Source organism: Otolemur garnettii, unplaced genomic scaffold (assembly GCF_000181295.1).
Source record: "Otolemur garnettii isolate 467f Iridium unplaced genomic scaffold, OtoGar3 scaffold00172, whole genome shotgun sequence".
In the NCBI taxonomy this organism is placed as follows: Eukaryota; Metazoa; Chordata; class Mammalia; order Primates; family Galagidae; genus Otolemur; species Otolemur garnettii.
Window position 1 is genome coordinate 3,569,598 of NW_003852567.1, and position 8,434 is coordinate 3,578,031.

At 43.4% G+C, this 8,434-nt stretch overlaps 1 protein-coding gene across 3 annotated transcripts in view; it reads right to left on the bottom strand.

Annotated features, from left to right (window-relative positions):
* The window catches only part of ACO1 (aconitase 1), a 58,663-nt gene extending 50,695 nt beyond the window's left edge, over positions 1 to 7,968 (bottom strand). The window contains exons 1-2 of one of the 3 annotated variants that reach the window (XM_012811689.2): positions 7,877 to 7,968; positions 6,273 to 6,337 (exon numbers count right to left, since the gene is read on the bottom strand). The gene's annotated coding sequence lies outside the window, so the exon portion shown is untranslated. Of the gene's footprint in view, positions 1 to 5,466; positions 6,252 to 6,272; positions 6,338 to 7,876 lie in introns of those variants that run through there. The other 2 variants (XM_023519327.1, XM_023519328.1) reach the window with 2 other exon arrangements.
* Between the last annotated feature and the right edge of the window lie 466 nt (positions 7,969 to 8,434).

The window sequence follows — 8,434 nt, forward strand, 5'->3', positions numbered from 1 at the left end:
GGCCAGATTTGATAATCATGGATTAATCAAAGATCGCTCTGGTAGTGGTACAGACTGACTCAGGAAGAATGTGAGACTGGTGTCACAGAGGCAGGTTATGGTGCCCTCGCAGTTGTTAAGACAGCAGAGGCAATGGGGAGGTATAGGAGGGGAAAATCCCAGGGGAGCTGTGAAGGCAGGATGTGCTGCAGGTGGGTGAGGAAGAAAGGAAGGTCTAAAACAGCTCCTCTGTTTCTCATGTGAGCAAACCAGCAGAGCCAAAAAACAAGATGGGGATGGGATGCTGGTTTTAGACATGCTGGCTTTGGATGTAGATGTGCAGTGGCCTATGTGCCTGGAGCTCAGGAGGTTAGGCTGGGACAGAAGTTGGGAAGAACAGCAGTGAGATGCTGGCATTATCCCTTGCTTCTACTCAGAAGCACTGCAGCCTGGGGACATGCTCAGTGCCTGCGGTGGGCCAGGTACTTTCCTTACAATGTCTATGGCAGTCCCCTGGCAACTTCCTGACAACAGCATCACTGCCCAGTTTACATGTGAGGAGACAGGATCTGAGGAGTTAAGTAACTTGCCACCGTCTCAGGTGCAGTAAGTGACCAAGCTAGGAGCCATACCCGGGCCTCCTGATGCCAGAGCCAACTCTCTTGCACCATGCTGCCTCCCAATAAGTAAGATCATTTTTTAGTTATTTCACATATGAAGATCCAAACTAACCAAGTGGATTTAAAAAAGATTTAAATCTCACTTTAAAGCAATCTTTATGGCTCTAATGTACATATGTGAATACCAGAAAGTCAACTTTAAGTTCTCTAAAATATTCCTGATTGTAGCAAAATTTGTTCAATAGGTACTTTTTTTTTTTTTAAGATAAAGTCTCACCCTGCTGCCCTGGGTAGAATGCTATGGCGTCACAGCAACCTCAAACTACTGGGCTTGAGCAATCCTCTTGCCTCATTCTCCCAAGTAGCTGGGACTATAAACATGTGCCACCATGTCTGGCTAGTTTTTTCTATTTTTAGTAGAAATGGGGTCTTGCTCTTGCTCAGGCTGGTCTTGAACTCATGAGCTCAGGCAATCTACCTGCCTCAGTTTCCAAGAGTGCTAGGATTACAGGCATGAGCCACCACAACTGGCCTCAATACATAACTTTTATTTTATTTATTTTTTGAGACAGAGTCTCACTATATTACTCTCAGTACAGTGCTATGGCATCATAGCTCAAAGCAACCTCAAACTTTTGGGCTTAAATGATTCCCTTACCTCAGCCTCCCAAGTAGCTGGAACTACAGGTGCCTGCCACAATGCCTGGCTATTTGTTGTTGTTGTTCTTGTAGTTGTCATTGTTATTTAGCAGGCCTGGGCCGGTTGGAACCTAACAGCCCCGTGTATGTGGCTGGCGCCCTAACCACTGAGCTATAGGTGCCAAGCCAATAGATAACTTGTAAAAGATTATTTGATGTAAATTATACAGGCATTACCAACACTTGAAATGTGATAGATTCCTGATCTGAGCAAATAAGGATTTATGAAACATAACATTCTTAAAGCCAAACTTGAGGCTAGTTTTGATTCCACCATTAATATAGAATTGTACCTTTCGTATGCCTGCACTAGCACAGCTCTTGCACATATCAGATTCTTGGCAATGTTTTATTCACCTCTCTTATTCTCAACCAAAAATTCAAACCTGGTGATCATGAAGGATACTTTCTTAGACTGACACACCTTCTTAATGAACTATGTCACAACTTGCACCTTGTTTTATAATTTTACAATAAGTCATAGAAAGGATGACAAGGGTATTTAATAATTAAGCACTCCATACGTGTCTGGGCAATGGTGCAGGCAAGTCACAATATCCAAAGTTGTGTATGTCCAGAGATCTCCTTAGGTCAAGACTCGAGAATGAGAGAAAACTATGCCAGCACTCATGCACAGACAGCTCTGCTGATGCAGCTAAGGTGGATTAAGTTTTGACAATGAAGACTAAAGCAAAGCATGAGGAATCTAAGAAACAAATGGCTCAGAAAGTGTGATATCATTTTAGTAGTTCTATGCATTAAGAGGTACACGAAACTGTTCTGTCTCTCAAAGACATGCTTAGAAAGATGACTTTGTGTTTTCTCATGTTTGCAACATCTAATCCCAAAGCCCTCTGGTTTCCAATTTACACTTAAAATCAGACTCTGTACTTGCTACAGTAGACAAGGTTCCCTCTTTCTTCCTAAAACCATATACTTCTTTGTAGATTTAAGGTAATGGTGCCTGTCTGCACTGCTCTGCCCAGATGACAAGGGCTGCTGGGATAATTAAACAAGGTCAAATGTGAAAGCACAGTGTACACTGGGAACTCTACTCCTGTGAGCTCCCACAATTCTTCAGACCGCTATTGACTTATTTCATGGGGCACATGGTGGGCTCGAAATGTAGCCTATTTATTAAAGATTTAGAACTATATTTTAAAACAAAAAATATTTACAATATAGTGAAGAATCACTCCTATGCAATAAAAGTTCTATATTTTTCAGGACTTTTTCTGGGGGCATGGTGGGGGAAATGCCTTCTAAGATCAGAGAAGGCCTAAAGGTTCTAGATACATGTGTGAAAAAATGATGAATAATCATAAAAAAAATTCCCAAAAATGAAAAAAAAGACACCTTTTCCTACTGGCTCAAAGTGAAAAATTTTTTTCATCACAATTCTTAAAAATCCATACAAGTGAGAGAAAATGTTCTTGGTCTTAGGTTATATCTGAACATTTTTTTTTAACAGGAGGATAGCTTTTATACTCAAAATCTTCCCTAGTGAACTTGATTAATTAAGCAGGCATTTCTTGAGTCTCTTCTCTGCCTCAAGCATTCTTAAGCATCCAAAGAGAAAGGAAGATAAAGAAAACACTCATTTTTATGAAGATTACAAGCTAACAATGAGACTGAGATAAGCATACAATTATAGTAATATAAAGGTCATAAGAAAGGTCAAAGGAAGGAGGCAGACAACTGGAATTCAAGAGACTTTACAGAGAACTTGGAAAGATGAAGTTAAATGCACAGGCAAAGGGAAGAGCAAATAGAAAAGGGGAAAGAGAGGATAACACAGCAAGTGTTCAAGGACCCGTCAGTGATTCAGTTTGGCTGACACAGGGCAGAACAGTAAAGATTTTTGCTGTATCAGTAAGTATATGCTTACTAATAAAAGACCTAATAAAAAATAGGTTTTTGTGTTAATTTATATAGCCCCCAAATGAAGATGCCACCTAGTGCAGAAGGAAAAAGAGGTGAGGTTGAGAAAAGCACAAGGGAACATAATCGCCCAATTATTAATGTGCATAACAGTTGGAAGTGTTATACTCTTTCTCCATTTCTTTTTATAGATAAGATTTTCTACAAAAAATAGCCTAAAAAAGAAAGAAATGAAGGCCACTGAGCTAGGGAAATGGTCAGCTGATGGCTCCTCAGGTGATGGTGCCAATCTTAGGAAGAACTTTCTAATGTTTAGGTCAACTGGTAAGACAGTGGGGCTTGAGGGTGGACACACTCCATGGGGAAAGCAGACAGCACAATGTGACTGACCTCATGGTCAGTGTGCCCCTTTACAGTTCCCCATGCCTTACACTCCTCACGTGTCTTCTACTTCCCACTGGGGGAGAGAGAGGGACAGAGGCCTTCTCCCAGGCAAGTTGGTGGTCAGTCCGCCTAGGAGAAATGGAAGCTGCTATTCTCAATCTACTACGTGTAAAAATAACTGTAGTGGTTAATCTTGGTCATGTCAAACTTACTATTTCTTCATGTTGAAATACTGATAAGCAAAGTGAAGAAAATGTAAAAAGTACTCCACCACCAAGTGAAAGCCATTCAACATTTTGGCACCCCCATCGCCTCTGTCCCTGCAGGTGCATACTCACGCTCATGGCCTTTGTCTCCTCAGAAATATAGGACCATGGGGGAAATGTTCCTGTGTCATTTAGTTTAAAAACTGTACAACGGCAATTTTCAACACCAGTTTCAGGACTGCATAATGGCCCATTAAGGAATACTTCGACCTATTATTTAATTACTATTTTTTAATAAAATGTTTTGACCGGACAGGCTTGCTCTCAATATCATCTTGAGTTAATATTTACTAGTATTATATATGCTAGTTCAGAACCAGGATATGACAATTAAAATACTCTGTTTTATTGGGGGAGGAGGGTGGTGGTAGCTTTCTTATCAGAAGGATAATCCTATCTTTGTAAATTATCAATTATTGGGATTTCAGGTTTTTGTTTTTAAATTGTAAAAGCAATACATGAATTTTTTAGGATAGGAAGACATCTGGTATTACGAAAAGTAACAAGGTCCCCTGCCTTCCTTCCAGCCCATCCCATTGCCCAGAACTGGTAATTGTTAATAGTTTGGTATGTCTGTCTTCCAAACATTTAGGAGGCTGCTTTAAATATATGGAACATAATCATACATGCATGCAACTTATGTACGTATATAGATATACAAATGTCATATACACATATATACACACACTGTGCATATACAATGTATACTACACAAGTATAAGGATTTTCCTTTCTTTTTCTCTGTCCTTGGAATCACGTAGCTGTTAGAGGCACTAGAGGTTTTGACATAAGAACATGCAAAATTCACATACCAGGTTAAAATGCAGGTCCATCCATCCCAGCATGATGTCTGAGATGGCTCTACAGTGGGAATTGGGAATAAAGACCTTTCCCTGGCTGTCTTCAAAACTTGAACACCTGGCCTTCCTTTAAATGACCTACTATGAATTCTCCTACAACTGACTCCAAATCCTTTGCAGTTCCTACTTCCAATTATATTTGTCTCAGAAATTCAAGTCCTTAGTATTCATGCAAAAAATCCTGAAGAATCTCCTTTTCCATGAAACTACCTTCTTGAAACATGACTCCTGCTCTAATGTTTTAGGACAGGGTCTACAAACTGTGGCCAAGCATCTGTTTTCACAAATAAAGTTGTATTGGAACACAGCCACGCTTACTTGTTTGCATACTGTCCATGGATGCTTTCACACAACAATAGAGCTGAGTACTTGTAACAGAAACTGTATAACTTACAAAGTCTAAAATATTTACAATCTCTCCCTTAACACAAAAAGTTTGCTGATCTGTATTTTATGATACGGTGAAAACAGATTGTTTTTTCCCTATCAAAAATTTTGGAGGATTTGGATTACTTACTTTGTATCCAATATCTTACCCAGGATGAACAGTCCGTTTTCTATTACAAAACAAATCAACCAAAAGCACCTAAGCTCTGACAAAAGCAGAGTGTACTGGTAAATGTTTAACAGTGTGTTCTCTAGGAGGAAAAAAGGCCCTGATTTAGAGTATCTGCTGATTTCCACGGTGTAAGTATTCCTACGATGTCAGCCTAGAAAATGTGTCACCACTGAAAAAGGACTTGGGAAGAGATACACATAAAAGCTAGCTCTACTAACCAGCTCTACTAAGCCACTCGTTTCTTCGGACACAGTGTCCCAAATTGAGGGATCATCTCTCACTTTACTGAAGTCCAGAGAGATGATAAAGTGTCCCACTCAAAGTGTCCCAGGTCGGAGGTAACTTCCCTGGGCAGAGTCTGGCTACCTCATCAGAGGTAAAAGAATGTTCTCTGTAAAAGAATAGGGGTAAGAAGGCAAAGGAAGTTCTCTGCCAGGCATAAATGCTGCTTTTTATCATCATTTTTACAGTTAAGAACTCTAGTTTCTTTGGAAGCACACTGCTGGTGAGGAGTGTTATTCCTCACACTGGACCATGATCCCTGTAAACACTCTGACAATGGACTATCTCAATTAACCAGCAGTTCCCTAAACTGTTAGATCATAAGCTCCAAAAAGACTGGGACTGCACCTTTTATGATTACTACTCTCCTGGCATCTGCTATAGAACTGGGCACATGATAAACAGGTCAATAAATTTCTACTGAAGGAATATGGAATGAGACCCCACCATCAAAGTGTAAGTTTTACACAGAGAACACAGCAGATGCTCAGAATCTAGATCCCATTCCTTTCTCCCATCTGTGGACTGTACAACAATACAAAACATGCTCATGTTAGTGCAATGTTCTATCAGTATCAGCTGCAGCAGCTAAGCTGCTCCACTGTAGCACAGGGGCTCTGTGGATGGAGAAACAAAAGGAGGGGCATAATTTTTTCTTGGATATATATCCATCTGTAATACCTATCTTGAGCCTGTTTGGAGAGAGCATGAAGCCAAGAATCCGGTGAAGAAGTCTACCTACCAGACACCAAGATGCTAGATGCTGCTTTCAGGGGCTGAGGAACAACCACTCACAGTGACACACCTCTGAAAGTAGAAAATGAAAGAACCAAGACTGGGAATTATTTTCTGATAAACTCAAGGCCAACAACCACACAAGTGCAAATAGAAATGAACATGCAGACATACTGTTAAATATGTTCCCTGTTCTTTTGGAAATAATCTCTTGATTATTTAGTAACTCTCACACTGACCCCTACACACTTGGCACAGCCTCCACATAGGCATTTCTCTTTGCCATATCCCTGCCATAACTCTGAGCACAGGCAAATCAGCTCTGCAGGCACAGAAACCACCAAAGGGATTTGTGGGTTTGGAAGAGGCCAGCAAGATTCATCATTCCCTCACGTCATGACCCAGTACTTGGTTTCCAAGTGAGGTTAACCTTGATCCCAGATACTGGAGGTTCACACAGTCCGTAGCATAGGGTGGTGTGTGCTTTCATTAAGAGGAGGGAAGGATCACACAGAAGCAGATGCCCCAATGAAGCCTCTAAAGCATTTCTTACAACAGTGGTCCTAAGAGTGTGATACCCAGAACTCCTAGGGATCTGCAAGGTGAAAACCATTTTCATAAAAATACTTTTTTTGTTTGTTATTTGCTTTTTACACTCTCATGTTTTCAAGAACATACAGTGGAGGTCTGCAGAGGCTACATGACACGTGATACCAGGACAGACTGAAGGCAGAAGCAGATATAAGAAGCCAGCAGTCTTCTATTATGCCTGATGTTAAAGACACTTGCAAAAAGAACTTTCTGTTTTAGAAAAGTTTTTTTCTTCATATACGTTAAGATATAATTAGCCTACTATTATTTTAAAAGAAATGATTAAATATAGTAAAATATTAGTAAATATAGTAAAAAATTATCAATTTTATTTATATATATATGGGAAATATCAATAGATATAACCCCACATAAACCAAAGTCCCTTTAGGATACTAATTTCTAAGAGTGTAAAGGGGTTCTGAGTCCCCAGAAATGTTTGGAAACTTCTGTCCTAAAGGTTATCCCCTTAGGAGGAGGGTCAGGGTATTACAGGAAGGAAGATGCCATTATGATGTGCCAGCTGAACTGGAAAAGGCAGCCCAAGCTCCTTTCTTGATTTCTGAATCTATCAGCCCTCGCACCCGGGGGTCCCTCTCCCTCACTCATTTTCCCTTTATTCCTTGCAGTAGATTGCCGGTACAACTTCAGCGCCAGTGTCTCCACGTAGCCAGCCCGGCCTGCGCGAAGACTCAGAGTGGGCCGCGCGCTCCGCGTTAGGACTCCCGGTGCCGGCCACACATGCTCCGCGAGAACTCACTCCCCGGACAGCACGCAGAGCCCAGGCTAAGGGGGGCCGAGAAAGCCATTTCCAATTCCCAGGTTCCCCCGGCATGACACCGGCTGGGGACAGAGCTGAGAGGTCAATCCCCTGAAACTAGTCCCCGGTTCTCCCCTCAGGTCTCTCCCCCTCCCCTAGACGATCTGCCTCGGGCGCCGCGCTGAAGGCCCGCGCCGACTGCCCTCAGGGTGACCGGCGCTCGCGCCCGAGGACGTCGGTCGGGCCGAGCCGGTACTCACCGGGGACTGCACCGTGGAGCTCCCGCGACCGGCGGGCCGGGACCACGTAGCGGAGAGCGATCTGTGCGGGGCCAGCGGCCGCCTCCGCGCTCCGCCCCCCGCCGCCCTCAGGGCCGCCGGACGGTGGGCGGAGCAGGGGCGGGGCGGGGCGGTCAGCGCGGCTGGGCGGGGGTCGTGGGCCCGGAACTCTGGAGGGGGCGGGGCCTGCCGAGCGCCCCCGCCTCCTAGTGCCCGGAGGAACTTGGCCCTCAGCGGGACTTGGGGGCTGCCATTAGTGCAGCCGCAGGAAGCGGCTGGACTCTCGCTCCGGCCTGGGCAGCTTCTGTCCGCCTGAGGCCTAGAGCAAGGCTGCTTGTCTCTCACTCGGGGACTTCGGGTATGACTGTCTAGCGCCCAGGGGGTTGGGATAGAAATGGAGCTTTAAGAAAAAAATGTGGCCCGAACTGCAGAGGCTTTATTATCTGGCTGCCCTGGTACTTGCGGTCACCTCGCCTTAACTGTGTGAGCCAAGCGTGCCAAGTGAGTGTCGGGATCACGCAGTCGGGATAAGACTTCAAC